The following is a 23,069-nucleotide window of genomic DNA, read 5'->3' as shown; positions in this document are numbered from 1 at the left end:
TGTAAAACTAAATTTCAACAAATGATTTTACAAGCCATAAAGATTTTATTTGAAGGGACAGGAAAGACATTTCCTGTCGGAAAGAAAAATAATTGAATTAAACAAATTAAATTAAAGGCGCACTGAGGTGTAAGCGCTGTCAATAGCAGAAACATATGGTCGTCTTTATGAATAAGTATTGGAAATATTACTGTAGTGAATCACTCAACCATGATTTTATCAGGAACTATAAAATCCAAGTATCATCAAAATATTAGGAGTTTAGTATTTTAGGGTAATCTTTATTTCATTTTTAACCTATAGTGTTCTGTATTGAGAAATTACCGTATGTTAATAAATCAACACAACAAAGATAATAAGTCTAACACAAATAAAAGTTAAAAAAGGACAGATTTATTTTTGAAGACTAAGCTTACTTGTTTACTTCTGCTACTTTACTGTACTTGATGATTTGTTAATTTTGTGTTCCCTCTTCATAAGATCATTTATAAAGTCAATGCTGTTAGTTACAGCTCCTTCATGTTCTTCAAATGCTTCCACATTTCCCTTCTTCATTCTGGCTTTGTATCTCATATATTAATACGCCTATAGGACCCCCGTATAAACAGACCTTTGATAGATCTGATGCTGTATGACGGAGATATTGGATATGCAGTGAGTGAAGGGTAATAAGACAGCCTAATCAAGTGTTCTTGCTGAAGGTCACAACTGTACTCTGTTCATGTGCCAGGGTGCTCCTCTCTGCCCATGTGAGTTTGTGTTGTCTGAAGTATTTACTCTGCAGCAACACTGTGTGAATATCTAATTAAACTGCTGTCACATTTAGCCCAAAACAACGCTGCCGTCTACACTGCTTAGTCAGAGATGATTTACAAAGCTCTGCTTCTGATAAACTGACATGTTTGCTGTGACATATATCAGAGACAAATAAACAAAAACACTTCATTTGTTGTTTATGATGGCCTATCTGAGACTGCAGTGCCTTCCAATATAATTTGTGCAATTTGTGAAGCATTACTAATGCTCATTAAATGAGGAAAAATAGTAGTTTGTGCATGTGTGTTAGGGGCTCTCAATCTGTATGCAAAGGTTCTAGAGTCATGTCTTTTATTCTGAGATATTGTCAGATGGTTTAACTGACAAGCTTTAGAAAATTATCATTATTATTATTATGCATTTATTACTATGAAATAAAGGCATGAAGTTTACATGTTGATTACAGGTGAGAATAATTGTAGCAAAAAAGTGCACAAAAAAGGGCTTCACTTGTGAAAACTTCCTCATTTGGGATAAACTTTCACATGGACGTTTTCCCACAAGTTTTTACCACAAGATACAATTTCCACATGTGAAGCATGTTTCATGGTACTCTACGATTTAGGCAAGGTAAGTTTATTTTTGTAGCATATTTCTGCAACAAGACGATTTAAAGTGCTTTACATGACAAAACATCTAACAACAAAGAATATAATTTTGTGGCAGGGTAATGGAAAGTAACAAAAAGGTGGAACTCAGACTAAAATTAATGATGTTTCAGTTAATTTTAGGCAACTCTAAACAAATGGATTTTTAGCCGTAATTTTAGTGTTATTGTTTTTAAGACTCTCCCAATGTTAGTTTATTCTTCTGTGGGTTGTCTGACAAAGTCTTCTTACCATCTAGATCCTCAGAAACCTCCAAATGTGATAAACATAATGAACACAATGTTGAATTAAATGTACAAACTTACTCTGTTTTCCTAACTGTTCTCCTGCACACCTGAAACCTCCTTTTTGATCTTATAGTATGGATAATAAGCAGAAGATCAAGATATCAGATACCGGCGGAGATAATTTTCCTTTAAAAAGTAGCTGAGTTCACTTTAATGGGGAGTTTGTGGGCACCTATGGGTGTGAGATCATGTCACTGGGGGTAGACCTGGAGGAAAACCCATAACTCACTGGAGGAATATTACACTATAACCTGGAAACACTCTGAATTCCCCAGGAATAGTGCTGCTCAGGAGGGATATGTTTTGCCTTCTCACCTTCATCTCCTTCCTTTCTGACCTTGAATAAAGCAGATGAAAATGTATGGATGAATGATTTTTATTATACAGAATATGCTAAGAATTACGACATATATTACTTGAAGCCATTATTAATCACCAACACCTTTTGAAGCCAAGGTAATATGGAGGAATTATGTGTATTTGTGTGGCTGTTTGTCCCAAAGTAAAGCTCAAAAATCACAAAATGACACAAAACTACAAATTGTAACAGAAAATAACTTGGTAATTCTTTTTGGTGTTGCCTTTACAATGCATGTCATGATTTTCTTTTGATCCATTCTTAGCCTTATTTAGTTATAATGGGTTTGATATTCTGGACATTTGTTTATTCAGTTCCAATAAATGTGTGTCATTACAGTTTCCTTTTCATAATTGTGCTTTTAACTCTGGGTATTTGGTATTTGTTACCTTCTCTCTTTTAAGTGTAGTTTGCATTGCTCGATGTAAGGTCACATGAGGCTGGAGCCTATCTCCAAAAGTCTTTGGGCAGGAGGCCCCCATAAATACCAATACTTGGATATAGCGCCTTGCATAAAGCTTAGCCACAACTTTCTTATCCATGCAGTATTGTGGGAGGGCTTATGTTCGGTTACTGTTGTTAACTTAAGGGGCGGAACTATGTATTTTCCTTGCACGTAGTGCCATTTCATAGCACAATCAAGTAACTATGTTTCCTTCAATTGTTATAAAAGTTCAGTAGATATCAAAAAAAAAAAAAAAACACTTTGCGATGTGACGCTGGAAAATTGGCCTCTGTCTCTTTAAGAAGCTCCTACTGTTTCCAACACTGCCTTCAGCATGTTATCACAACAGTGCTCCTCCCGGATGCCGTTTACAACCATTCTTATGGAGCCTTGGAACTGAGAAGTCATTCGTATGATTAGTTCAGCAGACTTGCAGTTCCACCAGGTGTTTGCTAATTGCTACTGCTACGCTAGTTTGGAATTACTGGAAAGTCGCGGCGGAGGGGTTCTCTGTGAGCCCAAAACTTGGGGAATGCAGGTCTGAGGAGCTTTGGGTGAATAGTACCTATGATTTATCAAACCTGCATAAAAGAATAAAAGGGAATAACATCGTAACATGATGTAAAGCTCAATAAAAGTCGATTTTACCTCTTACCCATCCCTCTTAAATTGTCTTTAAGTGGAAGAAAATCATTTTATTTGGATTTGCTGTGGCTTGTTTGCTAAGGCTTTTATGTTAAGATGTCGTTAGACTAACCATGAACAACTGAAACAGCTCTGCTCTCATAAAATATTGATAAAAATTCATAATCAGTTGAATTTGTTATTTCGGCTTGAAAAGCATCATCTCTCTGAAGTAACAAAGAAAAATATGTGCGCAAACTGTTTTTTAGCAACTAGTGACTGATTAGATTTTTTTTTAAATGACAGTATCTGGAATCTGTTTCCTTGAAAATATCTTTTTTGAGTGTAGCTTTCATAATATTTGCTTGTCATCTGTTTACATAAAAAGAAGAAGCATTCAGTGGTTTATTTTGCAGTGTTTCTAAGAAGAATCCTAACTATCTATCCCTGAAACAAGCTTACTTCTTTTCTTGAGAAACAGACAACACTGACAGGAATCTGCTTGGACAAAAAGGCCCATGCATTAACTTGAGCCTGGCCTGACTGAATGGACCAATTTATCCACAGACTCAGTTTCAATTAGGAAAAAGACAATGGTGAGAAGACATCCATTACCACCCACAGCATGTTTCCAACAGTAGCAGTGAAGTATGTTGGTGGACAGAACAAGAGGAGGAGGAGATTGCTGTTCTACAGGACTGTACTGTAGCCTTTTAACCGAAGTAAGTGATTGAAAGATTCAGCAAGTTCACAAGCGCTACTGCTGTGCCCCTAATGCACAAAGTAATCCAACTGTAAACTAGAGCATATTTTGTTTTTAAAGAATAATTCTAGCTGAAAATTATTTTAACAAAACCCAATAGAAGAGAAATAATGTGATTATTCAGATTGTTGTACAAGATTTTGAAGACATATAAATAATACATGACATCCAAAACATACTGAGCTTAGAATTTATATATTGTAAAGCTAGATAATGACTGAAGAGTGGGAAACTGTAAAAAACACATATAATCATCAACATAATGTCCTTGAGTGTGGAATAATATTTACAGTGGTATGAAATAGCATTTCCCTTTTAAAGATTTGTTTTTGCTCTTCTGTCATGTTTTCAGATCATCTAGAAAATTTCAATATTGAAGGAAAAAAATACAAAAACTATTTTTAAAAGATTTTATTTATTAAGGCATAAAAGCCATACGGTCTTATGTAGAAAAATAAATGTCCTCCTTTTAAATCTATGAATTAACTGTAAATAACCACACTTTTTAAATCTTTTGGTTTCACTAACCACACCCAGGCCTGAATACTGCCCGATCTGTGTAATTAAGAAATGCCTTAAAATCAATCATCATCAAATTCAAGAACAAATGAGAAACAAAGTGATTGACAACTAACAATCTAGAAAGTGTTAGAAAACCATTTCTAAGGCTTTGGAACTCCAGCAAACAACAGCAAGAGCCATTATCCACAAATTAAGAAATAATGGAACAGTGGTGAGCCCTCCCAGGAGTAGCTGACCAACCACAATTACTTCAACAGCACATCGACTCATTCATGAGATCCCAGAACAATCTAAAGCACTGCAGGTGTCAACTGCCTCAGGTAAGGCTAGTGTCAAAGATTTAACAGAAAAAAAGGGACTGAGAAAAACATCATCCATGAAAGAGTTTCATGGCCATTGGCAAAATGTGGACTTTGGATAAACAGGATTAAAGAGGAACTTTTTGGATGGTGTTTTGTAGTGGCCTACTCAAAGTTTGGATTGAGAATTATGAGTAGGTCTCAGTTTACCAGTCTTTTCATGTTCCGACCCTCACCGATAACTATTAGAGATTAGGAGATTCATCGATGGAAAGAAAAGAATCACACCTTTTGGAAATTAACATATAGACCAATAAAATAAGGACTAAAAAACAAGACATAAACAACAAAAATAAATACACAAAGACATAAAAGGATGTAAATTTACTAACAAATATAAGTATTTGAGAGCCTAATTTCATACATATTTTCATGTTCTGCCTGAAAGACAGCTTTTAATGCAGTGATATATGAACAGATGCTGGCAGTAAACAGTCTGACAGCTGTTAGGATGATGTACTTGTAGTGTAAGATGAGTTTCTTCTTGCACAGTGAGTGCAGTGTTTGCTTGCTGAAGTAGCTTATTAATGCATCCTCTGTGTCATGCAAGAGCTGAGAGGACTTCTTATGAGTAACATCTGCTAAGCTAACATCACCCACCCACTCACTTCCTCCATGGAGTCCAGAGGACAGTCCAGGAAAGAGCTGAATATATCCCTGACTCTTAGTGCTGCCACAGCACTGAAAGACCAGTGAGCTGAAAATTGAAAATAATACCTCAGTGTCAGAAATTGCTTTTAGCAGTACTCCACAAACTCCAAAGAACTTCAGCTTACTTTAGCAGGTGGGGATGACTTCGGCTTCCCTTTCACAAAGCATCGCAGTGCTATTTTCAGCTTGATTTTCATTCTCACAACCTTAATCCCCAAATACACACCTTGTATATAATGCACAATTAACAACAGATAAACAGATTCTACAAAAGTTTAGATTGAAAACTAAGATTCAAATTTACACAGAAACTGACCCACATGGTCACATACAACAAGTAGTCTGTCATTGCAGTGAGAAGGAAAAAATTGTGATCCAAGATCCCCCACCAATGTGATGCCCATGTGCCCACCCATTGTTACACAACTGCAATGGAAAACCACCTTAACTGTGTAGAGTGTGCTGATTTGAGTCATGCTGCTAGGTGCCGGTAAAAGAAAAAAAAAAAGGGCTATGTTCACACTGCAGACCTTAATGCTCAATTTTGATTTTTTGTGAAATCCGCTCTTTTTACATGGTTGCTCACATTTCCAAATATATGCGACTTGCATATGAACTCCTGTGTGATCTGCAAATTAAAAATGTTCCAAATGTGCAGTAGAGAGCTCAATAACGCCTCACGTAGTGAGCATGCTCTGTTTGAGGAAGTAAACATGGATGGTAATGGTGGGGCATATCTTGCGATTTTAAAGTTGTCCAGCACATTTACAATTTAATCTGCATTATCATCTGCTATCGTTGTTGTTTTTCTTCTGGCTTCTGCGAACCAGGACTCAGAACAGTGATATTTGTCGAGTGTCAATGACGTCCAAGTTGGATGAATGTGACCTGGTCGTACAGACGCAGGTCACATTTGAAAAGATCAGATATATATCGAAGTTAGGACCACATATCCAAGTGGCTTGGGTTGCATTTGTAAAAATCAGATCTGTGTTGTTCAGACTGTCAGATCAGTTATAGTAAACCAAATCCATAACATTAAATTTTACACACCATAGTTTTATCATTTTATAATTTCTTTTTTCATCCTGTGAAAGCTGTTCAGTGAGATTTAATCAGGTTGTATTGTTAAAAGTTGCAGTCTGTCAATAATGAGCCTCTTTGTTATCTTTGGTTAAAACAACGTCTGTCTCTGCAGCAAAAACCTGTGTTTGGATTTAAAGGAAGAACTCTGCATGTTCTTCATTAAAAACATCCTGTGTTTTCAGAGTCAAACAATCATTGTATAAATAATAATAGATCAAATTCGAATACCATCGTACATTCAAAAACTTTTAATCATTATTTAATCTACACTTGATACTGGTATCACTTCTGCTTATTTGTTGCAACATATCTGGTTTTAATGAGTGCACTGAGACCATAAAGTGTCTCCTTCACACCATGAATTGACTCTCGCAGAAGTGGTTAAATTTGCATGACCATATTTGCATGTTTGATTTCGGGGTGGCGATTTTGAAAACTTACACGCTGTGTAGGTGCCCTTTCCATTATGGCAGGATTTGCACCTAATGTCACCTTTTTCACTTTGACTGACGGCATTGAGGGAAGTGAGGGGAGGTCACCTGCTCCACAATGCAGGCCCACCTGTCAGAGCCGGCAGGTTCACAACTGCTGATGTTTTGGATCAATGTGGGGGCAGTGGACTTCACTTCAAGGATATATGCTCCATAAACTCAATTGTCATGCATTCATTAAACCCATTAGCACTAAATTTTAAAAGGGGAACAGTGTAATTGACCTGAGCAGAGCAATTTCTTTTGGAATAATCATTCATTTTAACATTCTGCTGACAGATCTTTCCTCTGGAGTCCCACTCGTCAACTGTCTTTTTAGCTGATGGTCTATATCTGCTTTTTTGATGACCTTTAATTTACTTTTGGTATGTGTCTGACATTCCCTAGTGTGAAATCCCTGCACTTTTCATATGTGTCCCTTTATGCAGGTGATGCCACTTTGAACAGGATTTTCCCAGGGATAGGTGGTCCCCTGCTTCCATGGGATGCTCAGTGAAGCAGGAAATTGAAAAAGGTGGAGCACTGGGTTTATAGCCCATCATCTTTATTAAGGCTTGTTTGCACAGACAGAAACGCAACTGTGTTCATTTCACGCCTAAAGTTTGAAGTGTTCGCTGTACCCTCTTCCTGCTTATCTTCAGAGTGGAGCCGAGACAGATCAGCTGTTTTTGCCACCAGCCATTTAACAGATGGGGACATCACAGAACATTATCTCAGCATGTGTAGATACACCTGAACAGACAAGTCAACAGAATCAAAGACAAATTTAAGCGTAAACACTGGAGGGAAATTAGTCTGTTATCCTGCTGAATCAACCTTTGCTGCATGATTAGGGCTGTTTTCCTCAGGAAAAACTTTTTAAAGACTTTTACCTGTTTTTACTACAGTTTTTGATGTTTCAGGTTCTACATAGCACTGCGTTACTGTTTCATCTTTCTTTAAATGAAGAACTATGTCACTTAAGAACATAGCATATTTTCTTAGCAGAAGGATATAAAAGTCGTCATTTGCAACTGTATCAGAACAGTTATTTTTTCCTGACATCACTGTCTTGTTTCTTTTATCATACATAACATCCTCATGATGTCTGAAAATTACATTCACTTCCCAAAGTGGTGAGATAATTATAAACTGATTTTTTGAGAAAATTGGTCAAACTGTCATCAGTTGGTTTCACTCCAAGCATTCGGCACAATGAGGTCAGTGAGCCTTCTTCAATGCAGACAGGACCTCTGCGAAACAAAGTGTCGTCTAGGTTCAAGAGAGTTAGTTTTAGATTATCATTTATTATTTAAGTCAAAGCAGCCTTTGAAATTATTAGACATAGTTCTCTTGGGAGTAACTTGTTACATGTAATGGTGTTCCATAATGTAATTACAAAATCAAAGCAACTCATTTGTTACAGTTACTGAAAATAATTTGTAACAAAATTACAAACTTTATTTGTAATTTTATTTCAATTTAAACATAAAGTATTTATGTTTGTAATTTAAACATACAGTAAGTACTTATGTTTAAATTGTAGTTATAGTTTGTTAACTTGTATAAAACAAAGCAGAGCAATAGATATGCCATTAAAAACAAATATTTATACTTTACTGGGTAAATATCAAATATGATATTTTATGATTCAATGAAACACATAGTACCAATTTTGTGACAGTGCCTGAGTGTGTCATGCAGCCATAATTTTGTGGTGAAAGCAGAAAACACTTTTGGTGACAAGTGACATCATAATATGTTGAGAAGACTTTGCTGTGTGCAGTTGACTGTTATTACTGGTGATCATATCCTGAAAGAATCAGTGTCAGTTTTTTCAATAAAACTCAAACAGTAATGTAATGTTTGTACCAGGTACAAAACAGGGTACATACCTGTTAATATTTGTACCCTGCTTTGATAGCACCCTGGGCAAGTGCCATCTTCTGCATATCACAGTCTCCCTATTCTAAAAGGCAAATATGAGGGTCCAACAATCCATTAAGATGCAAAAAAAATAACTTATAACGGGTAAGTTATATTGATTTATCTGATGCCTGTGCCCTATTTAGTGCCACCTTGGGTAATTTCCCATATTAAAACTGCTACTATGTGTAAATATTTGCAAAGAATGCAGGTATTACATTGATATTCAAGTTATGGTAAGCACTTTACTGACTTAGTATCAGGGACAACAAAATCTCAGTCACTACAATAGTCCTTTGTCAAAGAAATTTTAGAATCCTTTGTGTGTACTTTCTTTTAAGCATGACTGTATGTAATTTTTTTCAGAATCCCATTGCGTATGTCACAATGGCATATGCAATATGCCACTTGTACCTTTAGTGGCATGAGAAATCAGATGGGTCGGAGTCTAATCCAATAAGCTGCTGCAGCATTTTTGAATGAACATGGGAGTTCAAACAAATAACCAGTTTTCAATATGCTGATAGTTTCACCATCATTGCGAAGAAGCCTTGCCCTTGATCAAAAATGCCAGTGGAGCATGTTTAGGAATATGAGCTGTTCAAGAATATGCTTGTTCGCTGTGCACTGCAGCAATAATAGGAAGCCATTGCTGTTTGAGACAAAAGTGGGTCATGGAAGAACATCTTAGGGGACTGCTGTGAAATTCTGAAAAGTCATTTGCTGGGAATTGGATTTCTAATGACGCTAAATGAAATTGGAGCTGTGAAAGCGTTCCGCGTGTGCTCCAGCTTCTACAACCCCAAAGAGACTCTGAGGTGACACATGAGGGTAGTAAAGACAGAACTTATGGAAATGAATGGCACCATGTGAGAATCACATTTCATTGTGCTTTATTAAACTTTACGGCTGCTTGATGAGGCCCCAGGCCCTTAGATACGATGTGGTTACTTTACAGTCTTAGTAGATCTTTTTTCTTTTTTAAACAGAACGTATAAACATTTAACTGGGCAGGCTGACAATTACATCAGCCAAGAGGAGCTTTTTTTTTTTACACAAGTTTTAGCTGTTAAACTCACATGAAGCAAGGATCCCTGCAGTTTTGAGCTGTACAGCAGAGTGAACAGCTTTACTTTGGCAGTAGGGCATGTGGTTAATTGTTATTGATTCAGGGATCAGCAAGGGTTAAATTGGTATTTGTCAGGTGTGCATGTACGGGAATAAAAAAAAAAAAGGACAAAATTCAGACTAGTGAGAAGTCTCCAGAGGCTATATGCTTTAGAAACCAAAGTTTCTCCTCAGTCTAGGTAACTTGATTGGAAGCAAATTGATGGCTTGTAGGATTCCTCAAACATACATGGAACAATGATAGCAACACTGTGGATATGTTTTTGATGAGACAATAACATTATAACATGATACAAAACTCAAGAAGCTCAATTTTACAAAATAATAATTACATTTAGTAGAGAAGATGCAGCATTTACAGAATGCAGCCCAGGTGTAGCTACACAAGTCCAGAGCAGCAAGTAAAACATTAATGTGTATTAAAGTCTTACTAGTTGTGTCCAATTGTTACACTGGACTGCAGAGCTGTGTCTCTAATTCTTCCATTAAGTCAAATCTGCATGAATATGTAAAACACTGAAATTGTGTTGTGGTGATGCTACTGAAAACTTTAAATCAGGACATAAATAGAGTGTCTATGAATACAAACACGACAATGTTAATGCTTGACAAACCAGCTGTCATTGCTTCTTATTTGCATACAACAAAAGAAGAAATCTCCATCTGGGAAGCAAATATTGATCAAATGGCAGTGAAAGCACATTGATTATTGGGTTTAACTTATATCCGTTACATTGTCTAGACTTTTGTCTGCGCTTTCCTGTCTCTCTGGTCCCCTTTAGCTCCTGCTTTGTTGTATATTTCCCATTGCTATGCAGCACCACCTTCTTCTCAATTACATAAACATATTAACTACTCCTAACTGGCAAAAAACCCCAACAAATAAATAAATAAGTAAAAGCAAAGTGGATTATCTGTGACTCATTCCAACATTTGTGAGCACTTGAAGAATTTTCTAATTTGTTTGATTATCTTTGAAGTGACAGTCATGCATGGTAATCCCAATTTATGCTAATGTGCCGCTCCTTTTCCTCCTCTCCCTCACGGAGGCTCAGAGGATATTGGCATCTTTTGGTTTGGATGTGTGTATGCATGCAACTGTGTATGTTTATGTGTGTAGTTTGTGAGGTTGCGAAGTATAAAATGAAAATGGACCAGTGTGATCTTTCGTTCTGAGTGCATAAATGCTCTGCCACAGATTCTGCTCATTGGCCTTGTGGTGGAGAGGCTAATTAACTGAAAAAAAGCCTGCCAACATCAACAGAAGGGCATGTTCTAGATACCAGCTGCTATCAGGAGGGAAGCTGCTTATAGATTAACGGGGAATTCATAATATTGGGGAGGCAAAAACTGATGCTTCCTGGCCACTAAGTCACCTCGATAAAGATGCTTAGGTTTGCATGATTTTTTTGATGAGGTGGGAGTGATGAAATGATAACCAAAAACATAACTTGACATTCAATCATACTGGAAAGGCTTTGGAAATTTGCTGAACAGATTGAAGAACCTTCTAAAAAAGATGACATCTTAGCAGAGCAGGCTCGTAGAATCATGCTGTATACCAAAGACAGCTTAATCTCACCTCACTGTGAGGCATTTTTGGAACATCATAATATTTTCTCTTCATCTTCTAGGTTAATTAATCAGTGGTAACAATACTGTCAATGAAGTAATTCTCAGTTAAAAATATACAAAATAATGTAATAAGCAGTTATTGCTATGTGTTGTTAACATAAATGTATCAGTTTTACAAAGATTTTTAAGACGTTTATGTAATTAAGTTGAGCCACCAGATTCTCAAGAACATTTAGTACCACAGTTTTACAGTATTTATGGAAAGGTGTACATGATAGTTATGCAGTCATATAATTGCTTTCATATTCAAATCAGCAAGCTAACAACTATCCCTACTACTGCTAAAACAATGGAACATATTGATTATTACAGGTAAGATGACGTCACTGTGTAAAAATGTGTGCATGACTGAATGTAGTCATTCAGTACCGTACATGAACTGTACAGTGCAGTTCATGTACTGTACTTTACAAAGTACAGCACAATAACAGGCCATATAAGACTATTTGTTCTAATTTTCATTTTAAGACTTAAGTGAAAATGTAGAATAAACCATAGCAGTTTAATACAAAAACATAGAATAAATCAGAGAGTCTTAGGATTGGCATTCATGTGCTTATTGCAGAGATAATTAAACATTTTTCCTAATCTGAAATAACAAGTGGTGGTTAGTTCAATTTATGCTTGAGTTTTTTTATTGCATGTTTATTACTCAAACATGCTGTATTACTATACACTCTCACTGGTATCTCATTAAAATGACCGTAGCAAAAACATGATGAAAAATATTTGTAGTTTTAAACCTTTCAAATTGTTGATATTTTGGTGCTGCTAATGGTTCCATGTGTATGCAACTGATTTAAAAATAAAGTCACTCCATATTCATGGTCACTTCGAAAAAAATGCTATATGTCACATGCCAAAGGACTGTGCAGGTGCGTGCTGTGCTGCAGCATGGCAATAACACAAAGGTCAGCAATGTGAATATCCACACGCAGCAGTTCAGGAAATAATGTGTAACCTGCATACCATGCAGCTGCTGTGGAGATACCACAGGCCATTTCTCAGCATTGAGCACCCTGGAATTGAAATGACAAATGCAGGAAATCATCCTGGATATTAACTCACCAGTGTCAAAATTTACTCTCCTAACATTCAAGGAATATTTTTAAGTTTAGCGTAGACAAATAATTCTATTCTAACATAACTTCTGTATTGATCAAATTTAATTAGAATGTGTTTATATGACAATATTGGTTGAGTTCAATCAGTCATAAGTCATTGAACCAGCTACGTTTATGAATTTCCTTAATCTTTTCTTGGTGTTAAAACTTTTTAAACACCATTGAAGCAAACGAGAGAGATAGAGAGAAAAAAACTTGATTAGACCTTGATTTAACTGGCCTTTGTTTTATTGTAATAACATTGATCCATTGATGTAACATTGCATGTCTAACATCAAATTTCCTTAAGTCTTTTTGTTGAAACATGGAGGCAGTTTCAAAAAGCAGTAAGTAAAATAAGCATGTTTTTGAAACATGTGAATAAAGCAGTGTCACAGCAGAGTCCTCTGAACCAGTAGAGGCAAAACAGTCTGAGGTTTCTGTTGTGGCCACAAACTTACAGCCTGGTGCCTACAAAAAGGATTCTTTTAAGATCAACAACTCACAAATCTCATGAGACTCTAGTTGCTTTGCAAGGTAAAAAGACATTCCCCTGTGTCCTGAATATAAATGACACATTCCCTTATTCCTACATTTATTAGCACAAGTACTCTTAGCATTGCAGTGTTTTAATAAAAAACATTTTCCCTGTGACTTACTATGGATTTATGTATGTGCAGATGTCGAGTCCCCATAGGCATGCAAGGCATTCTGTTTTTGTCAGCCTCTTACATAAAAAACGTGGTGCAGCTTTTATGGTGAAAGAACTCAAATCATAGCTGCAAACACAAATGCTTTTGCCAGCTGTCCAGAGATTGTTGACAAAGCAGAAGTAAAATATGGCATCAATTTTCTTACATTGCTAAAAGTCATGGCAAGCCAACCGAAACAATCTCTTCTTCCTCATAAAGCAAACTATCTTCAGAAAAACATTTTGTTTTCCTTGCAGACATGTTGACTGCATCACACAGTTCAAGTTACAATTAATCGCACCAATAACGCACACATATGACATCAAAGCTACAAATGTTATTAAATATCAGTATTTATTAAAAAAAAAAAAAACATGTTTTCATCATTGTTGTTGTGATTTAGTGTGATGTAAGTAACTTAGTACTACTGAAAGTTAGCTTTATTTAAAGGAATAATAATTGATTAGTTCTGATTAAACATGTTTTCCATGTCAGATTTTCCCTGCAATTCATACTAATCATTTTTGTTCCACACATTTAATGTTAAATTTTCTGTTAAACTTGATATAAACATCAATGCTTAATGCTGTTCATAAATTATCCATGAATGTACATCATCTAACGGATTAAAAACCAGGCTTTTATTGTGGTGTTCAGCTTCTGCAAAGGGAGTGGTGTTTTTTCCCCCCTGACACATTTTGCAACATTTAAAATCAGAAGAGCCTCTCTGGAAAACGGAAACATATTTGGAACTGTCAAAATTAGAATTGGAAACACTTGGACTTAAGTAGAAAAGAACAAATGCCAAAATATTCCCCTCAGGGAGCAAATAAAAATAAATTTAGTAAATTAATGTGCTAGTTTAATTACAAACTGCTGGTTCCTTGGCATGCCTTTGAGTCAAATTCTGCATTTATTTCTGGCAACAAGCATTCTTGTTCAGTAAAATTAATATCCGTCTCCTATTCCATTTATATGCAAAACGCTATTCTTCCTTTGTAGGTACAGAGTCTCAGTGAAATTGGGAGCTGATGAAAATTAGTGAATATTAGTTAAACTGAGGCACATTTTCTCTCTTTTGTTGATTAGTGGGCAGTGTCCATGAAAGAATAAAGAAAATGACAATCCCTCTTGGCACTTTCTTTTGAAAACAATATAGCAGGATGACAAAGAAACAAAACAGTCTGATTGAAAAATATTAAACTTCACAATATGCAAGTTTTGCTCAGATTTGGTCTGAGCAATAACTGTTGAAAAAGAAAATAGCTGTGGAAGCATAAAACTTTGGAAGTTAATTTTATAATGTCAGAGAACTTGATAAGAACAGCTAATAGATATGCTTAGAGAGAAAAATAGAAAGGTAGTTAATTAAAAAAAGGATATTTTCTTTTTTAGATTTTGTATCTTGATGCCTACACTTAATAAAAATGCTCTAATTTGTGGCTTAATACTAGCAGCTGGTTGCCAGAATGTTACCATATAATTACAGTAAAATTTCATAATAACATATGTAATTAGTGTAAATTATAGTGAAATTTTACACTATAATGTATGTGAAATGTTATTGAATTCATACAAATTTATAAACACAAAATCGTATATTCACTATAGCATAAGATATGGTAAAATTTGTATTAATTATACTACTTTTACTGTATGAATACTATAAAATTCTGGTAACCACAGCTGCCGGTATTTTACTGTAAATTAGAGATGCTTTTATTTTTATAGTGTACATTGTTCCTTTCAGCTTTTTAATGCACCCATGGCATAGTAAATTAACAATAAATTTTAATATATGACAAAGATAACCTAAATAGATACAAAATTGAGTTTTCAAATCATCCTTTTTATTGGAGGAAAACACTGTCCAAATTAACTTGATCCTACGTGGAAAAAGACGTTTCCTAAAGACTGGTTTTGCCATCTTCTCTGACTGCATTTGGCACAAGCCTTTTATGCAACTGAGGAGGTATTTTGACCCACTACTTACACAATAGTCTTATTGGATGACTTGCAGGCACAAAATGGTTGTTTATTGTAATTCCTCAGCATCTCAGTGAGATTGATCTCCAAAGTTACTGATGCATCCTCAAAATATGCTTGAGCTTAAAGTCACACATTTGCTGGTCAGGCAGGAATCACTCCTGGATTTAGTGATTTATCATGGTTAATACACAATTTGCCAATTTCACACAGGGTCAAATTGATTTGGTTAGATAATTGAATTTCTTAAATGAAGTCATCATATAAAAATGTTATGTATTTACTCCAGTTGTCTCTGATCTAGAACTTTAGTGTGTGACAAAAATGCAAAAAACCCAGAAGAAATGTGTAAGAGTTTTTTTTCACTGTACTGTATTGCTTCCATTAACTATGTGTACCCTTCTTGTTTTTCTTTTTAATAAAAAGTACTTCCATCTTAAGTGATGATATATTTAAGTTTGTTTCTTTTTTGTATAGTTGATGAAGCAATTGACACCATTACCTCTATAAACACAGTTTTTCAAACCTGTGGAAAATACCAGTGTCTCAAATGGCCACTAATACTCATTATGAGCATGTATTTTACTCATATTTTAAAATAATATTACAACATACACATATTTTTACACATCTGTATTCTTTTGAGCAAGTCTGAAACAAAACAACATGGAAAAGAAATCTGTGCTGCTGTAAATTCAAATTAATGCAGATTTTATTCAAATGAAACATTGGTTAAGGAGTGATTCCTTTTCTCACATTTGGATAATTCTGCATTTTACAGTCTGCTTTTTAAAAAATTAACAATTGTAATTAGGTGTGTAGTCTGCTGTGGACATGTTCAACTGGAAAAAGTCCCAAACTGCTGAATCTGTGGTAGGAGGAGATGCCAGTAAAAAAATGCTTTGCCCTTGAATGCGAAATGAGCAAACTACACTTGACGGAGTACCTGCAATCTCTAAATACACAAACAGATCAGTTTACGTGTGAACATTCAGCGCCCTGCCAAATTGCATGCATTGCATACTTTAGCGAAAATCTTTCTTATTGTATATTTTTAAAATTAACATTAGCTAATATATTTGACTTGTTTTTGCAAGTTCACCTCAAACTTTTAGGTTTATTTCTGCTGTCTCTGTGTTACATGTGTGAAATTTATCATTCCAGCAGAGGAAAGTATTGTGTTCGTTTTTTGGAGGACAGCGTGAGCAAGATCTAGTTTTACAGATAATGGCAGAGGGCTCCACACATTCATTAGTAGTCAAGCTGAGTAAGACTGTGTTTCTCTGTCTAGCCTCCCCATGGCTTGTCTAAGAGAGCTGCACTTGATATGATGCAGAGTGCTATTCTCCCTGCTGGTAGCACAGACATAATGGTTGATACTGAAGATATTGGTTATACAATATAAAACCATAACTTTTAATAGATAATTTATATTTTTGCATCTTGCTCTTGTTTTTAATGTCTGGTTTTACAGTTTGGGGTTGTTTGTTGTCCTGAAGACATGCCTGCCTCGTCATCCAGCTAATGGTGACAATTCGGTCTGGAGATGAAAGGGCACAACTCTCAGGTGGTCCACTATCGATCAGGGGATGGCGGCACATCTTCTATCTTTATCAGCTCAAGTGGACATTTGTAACAAGATGTAAAGAAGCCTTTAGGGGCTCTGGAGCACATCTGATTTGAGACTGCACATGTTTTACAAAAAGGAAAATAACAAGAGACTTACTGTGGAGTCATTTGTTTCCGTTACTATTACCACATCAACATATATAGAGAGAACTGATTTCAGCTGAGAGCTATAGTAATGAAAATGCTTATAAATGTAGGAACAATTCTTTAATGATATCATCAATCAAAATGGGTCTTAATCTATTATTTTGTCAGTGCCTGTCTGATTTCTGTCAGGTAACTAAAAGTATTATATAGTCTTCATTTCCACTCGTCAATAGCCAGATTTCAGTCACATGACTATGATGACATGCAAACATGGTGTGATTTCAAATGGAGGGGAGGACAATCAAGTCTGCTGATGTCACAAATTACTTTGTTCTTTAAACATCCTACAACACCAAACAGAAGATGAAAAATCTGGAAGATTTTAGCTTTTTTGTAAGCAGGTGCTTCCTCTTTGTTTTTGTTTTTCCTTTTAGTGTCACTTATTACATTTGCACAACAGAAAGTTGCATTTTACACACATTTGGCTATATAACAACAATGCATTTATTTGGTACATATGCAAACCAATCCAACAGGCCTGTATCAGATATTTTTGCTGCTAATACATGTACTGCTACATTCTACTAATGAATGATTCAAACGCACGCAAGTTCTTTTGCCACGATGAATAATGAGCAATATTTGCTAAGGTGTAGTAAAACCCCAGAAATGTAAAAACAGATCTACAAAAAACAAATTACGCAATGTACCAGGGAAAGTAAACGTAAGAACAGAAGATCATATAAAAAAATGAGTGGAATCCATGAGGGCATGATAGTGCTTATAAGGTACTGTGCAGATGTAGTCATCAGTGAAGCGTCCCGAGGCTGGCTGTGTTTACTCTTCCACTGCAATTCTTCATTAATCAAGTGGGCTGCGGATGAATTAACATGCTACATGCAGAACCATGTGGGACATTAACATGCTCCCCCTTACTGTCAGATAGATGTGAGAGAGAGGAGATAACGTCTGCAGTTAAATATTATCACTAACCGCAGGAGAGACGACCAAATTCGGTGAAGGTGGATTGGAAGATAGAGTGTTTTAAAACACTCCATTAAGAAAAGTTATCATGGATTCCTAAAAAAGTCGAAATGTTTTAGATTAGTGATAGGAAGAACAAAGACATGCTTACAAGTACGATTTATCATATATTTGAATACATATAGTCATGTTTTAGAACAGACATATAGTCATGTTTTAGAACAGACTAAAACATCTTGATGTTTTAGTCTGTTCTAAAACATGTAGTCATGTTTTAGAACAGACATATAGTCATGTTTTAGAACAGACTAAAACATCTTGATGTTTTAGTCTGTTCTAAAACATGTAGTCATGTTTTAGAACAGACATATAGTCATGTTTTAGAACAGACTAAAACATCAAGATGTTTTAGTCTGTTCTAAAACATGTAGTCATGTTTTAGAACAGACATATAGTCATGTTTTAGAACAGACTAAAACATCAAGATGTTTTAGTCTGTTCTAAAACATGACTATATGTCTGTTCTAAAACATGACTATATGTCTGTTCTAAAACATGACTATTATGCTTTATTCATTGGGGCAAATATGAAAATGTAGAATGTAACAAATACTAAGTTCTGTCATTTTACACTTTCTCAAGCATTAAATACAAATTCAAGTATTTAAAGTTAAAGTTGACAGTAATAAATGTAAAACTTTATTTAGAAATATAACTATCATCCAACTGTGATACCTGGCACTGCGGTCGCTTGGATTGGCTTATTTGTTAACTTGCTCTTCCTGAGTTGCTGGCTAGCTGGTTGGAAAATAAACTAAGCTGAGTTCAGCTTAAAAAAATGAGCTCAACTTATGATATTGTTACTAAGGAGAAACAATTTGAAAGGACACAATTTTCTGTCTGTGGTTCATTCAGGCTGCAAGAGAGAACAAGATCTTATGAATAAAACATGAAGGTGAATGAAGTTGCTTTGTTTTGAAGATATTGCATTTTTTTTTACATACTGGCAACCTTTCATAAATCAGAAATATAAAGTAAAAAATTAAATTCTCAAGAATTAAATTCTCACACAGGTTAGTAAGCTGAGTTAACCCTGCTAATTGCTAGTATTAGTTGCTAAAACCAGTTGAAAATTTCAACTCTCCAATCATTTTGGAGAGTTTCTTAAAAGGAAAACCATGTTGTACGACTTTGCACAGCAACACAATGTCAACTTTGCTCCCAATATAAATAATTACTGAGCCCCTAAGGCAGAAATGCACAAGAAAATATTTTCAATGCCGCTTCAATCTTCTCAATTTATAATTCATACAGTAAATCTGAATAAATTAAAATCTGTATCAGTAAGGAAAAGATTTACAAAACCTGAAGACTGTAGAAAAAATCTGACAGTTCAATTTAATTCTTAACAGCTTAAAGTTAAGGTAATTTGAAAGTGCAGGAAGGTTTCAACAGTTTTTTCAGAGAAATCCGTACTTCAGGGCAATTTTCAAGCATAAACCAGAAACCTCACAATTATGGCAATTATGGCAGATATATTTACAGCGGTCCAGTTTCAAATATGGTAAGAAAGGAAGGAAGGAAGGAAGGAAGGAAGGAAGGAATACAAGTGGCTCTAAATGAAACTTTCACAAAGTAGGATATTGAATAAAGTGTTGAAATACAATTTGAAAACCAGCCCATTTGAACATCCTTTGACATTTAACTGTAAATGTTAAAAAGGTTAAATTAGTTGGCTACCTAAGCCTGACATTTTTGCTTAGGGTATAGACATCTAAGCTTAAAAAAAGAGTTACATATGCAGTACTTTTTGGAGGGCAGGGGGAGCTAAATAAGAGTAAGTACTTGTCAAACTAAAAGAAACAGGCTGAAAATATGTCCATACTGCTCTTTGTTTGGAGAATTCTTTTATTCAGGTTTTGATCCCAGAAGGACTATAAAAAGGATTCAGCAAAAATCTTAATGTCTGAGATTCTATGGTACTGCCAAAGCATGGTATGCAATAAGTTGGACCAGCCTGTTTATACTAAAAAATGCTGTAGTCATGCATTGTTTTTTTAAAGAAAAGTTTTCAGACTTTAGCAAAGCATTAGAGTTGATCTATCTATCTACATCGCCAGTACTGCTGGTCATGTTTGTTTTCCAATCATCAGGGACACCCATTCCATCTTGTTCGCGCTGCCATTACAGGGCAAAGCTCATAGTCTATTTTCTAAGTCTGAATCACGTTCTGTAGATCTCTCTAATAAACACAGGTCAAATAGCCTCCATAAATCATAAAACACAGCACTTTTCCTCTGGTTTCACTGCAGCTCAACTGTAATGGAACAAGGAGCCAAGATAAATTGTTATTACTGTTCCTGTAGCAGGAACCACTGGTGGGGAAAAAAAAATCAATTGTATAATCACTCGTAGAAGAGAGGAGGAAAGGGCGACATTGAAGTGTTCCTCCATTTCAGGTTATTCCTCTTATAGAGGCTTAGCAGCACTCGCAGCCTGGGCAAGGGGCAAAGGGAGGCGAAATACTGGGACAAATGATTCATACTCAACAGCTCTCATCCAACTCAGACCCCCAGATGGAAATAGCAGGTACGCAGCTCTTTGTTGGCGGCGTTACAGTTCATTTGTTTTCCCAGGAGGTAATTTTCATTAGTAAAACCAATTTCCCCACAAGTCCTCAACTGGAATAATAAACACAAGCTCTTGCTGGGGAGAGACAGTAAAAGCAACAATCCAGCTCCAACTCTTCTAAGTAGTGCTTGGGAAACATTTTAGGGTGCTCTTTTTGTTTGGGCTCCAGGTAAAAGGTGTCATAGTTTGCAGAGCATGTCGTAATCACTCGCCTTAGGAGGAAACCGCCAGAGAGCTAATCATTACTGCTCTGAAAGCTTGTAGAAAAGAGGTTGCATTCCTCCCGCTTCAATTGGGGCTTTTCGTCACTGTGCATGAGTGCTGCCTGTCAAAAGAACCACCAAAGGTTGAAACTGTGAGTTTGCATCAAAGCTGCTCACAACAGAAATTCATTTTGAAGTCGCAATGAAAGATCCAGTGCTTTCTGTCTTTAATCAGTGCTTGGTAACAGTCTTTTCTGCAAGCAGTTTGTTTACCTGGAAACAAGCTACCTGTCACTGCGAGTTATTTTATGTCACAGTTCTTTCTTTTGTCTTAAGGACGAGTCTCAAGGAATATTAATGGAGAGCCTGGCTGGGATAGATATGTTACAGTGTTTAATTTTCTTACAATTAAAATCATTAAGAATTACCTGTGTAATTCCCTGCTATGTTATCAAGTCGCTTGCTCTAATGCCTTATCCTTCAAATTCTTGTGTGAGGCCACAAATACAACCTTATAAATGGCTCGAGAGTGAAGCTTTCAATAGATATAAATCTTTGACTCAAGGGCTACAGCAGTGGTCATGCTTGGTCAGTTTGCCACTTCTTGTTCAGGCTGAAATATTTCAACAGTAACTGGATGAATTGCAATTCATTCTTCCCACAAAAGATAGACCTGCTTCTGTGAATTTATTGTCAAGGCTACCGGGTTGCTTCCATGATCCCATAGGCTTTGTGTTTACTGTTGGTGGAGTTTGGTATTCTTGTTCTTGTATTTTGAGTTATTTTGTATACCTAGCTCTGTTTCCTTAGTGCTTAGCTGTAGCTCTAATTATTCAATGTTTCAGTTTTGGGATTTGCCCACCATTCCCCTCACTCAGCTGCCATACATTATGTTGATTGTGCTCACCTAGGGTCACTAATCACACCTACACAAGATTTAAACGATCTGATATTTATTGTTGGATTCTAATGCTGCACTGGGTAATTAGGTGTAACCAAGTTGCATGTCTTAAACGTTGGATGTTTAAAAAGAGAGAACTGGGAGTAATAGACTTCTCTACAAGTCATATGTGTTAATAAAAGGAATACACTGCACCCTTACAAAACAAAATCCAACTTTGCAAACTGACCACCATCTCAGAAATCGTCCAATTACTAGCACTCATATGACTTATGCTATTTCTTATTTTACTTTTTGACAATGCATGTATTCCAATTGATTTGATCATATTCTGCAACTGTTTTATTCTTCTTAAGTGTCTGAGTTTTATTAAAAATCTTGACAAAATAATTGTCATTATTGTTGTCATAACTGTAGAGTCTCAACAACAGAGATAAAAAAATAGACTAATTCCAAAGACATACACTTTGTCATTATTTTCAGTTATCATTAATTATGCAATAACTGTTAAAAAAAACTATTTAAAACATTGCTGGGAAAAATACAACAATGCCCAGATTATATGATTTTATCCATCCATATTTATGACAAATTTAATAGACGTAATAAGCTAATGAGCTGTTTATACTCAGACAATTACTATGTTATCAAAATTTGGGATTCTTGCATCTCAAATTGTCCCACTGTTCTTTTTTTCATATATCAACTCATTTTCCCAAGTGGCTCACAGGAAAGATTGAGAGAATAAAGATAAATTAGTCATGAGATTGAGTATTGTGGCAAATATTAGAGAGATAATAATCTGTAACAATTTTTCTGCCATGTTACAGATTTAAAAATCCGTGTTGCTATATCCATACACTTCTAGCTGTGTATTTGTCAGGTGACAGAAGCAAACTGGCCAAACGGAGATGCGGGTAGAGAGTCAGGAGACACAGAGGTAAATCATTGGCTTGTAGCAATTTAGCTGATTATTTAATACAGTTTTAGATTAAGCCTGGTGCCTAGTCATGTGTAAATGCACTACAAATGTGGCCAATTATGGTAAAGAAGAGTACTACTACATGAACAGGTTCAGGAACATACAGTAGGGAGGGAGTGACATAAATTAGGTTTTTTTGGCAATATTTTTTGTCATTATTGTAATAGATTAAATGGCTCAAAGCTAGCTATTC

This window comes from Xiphophorus couchianus, chromosome 6, assembly GCF_001444195.1.
Source record: "Xiphophorus couchianus chromosome 6, X_couchianus-1.0, whole genome shotgun sequence".
Classification (NCBI taxonomy): Eukaryota; Metazoa; Chordata; class Actinopteri; order Cyprinodontiformes; family Poeciliidae; genus Xiphophorus; species Xiphophorus couchianus.
Note: the sequence above shows the minus strand (reverse complement) of the source record.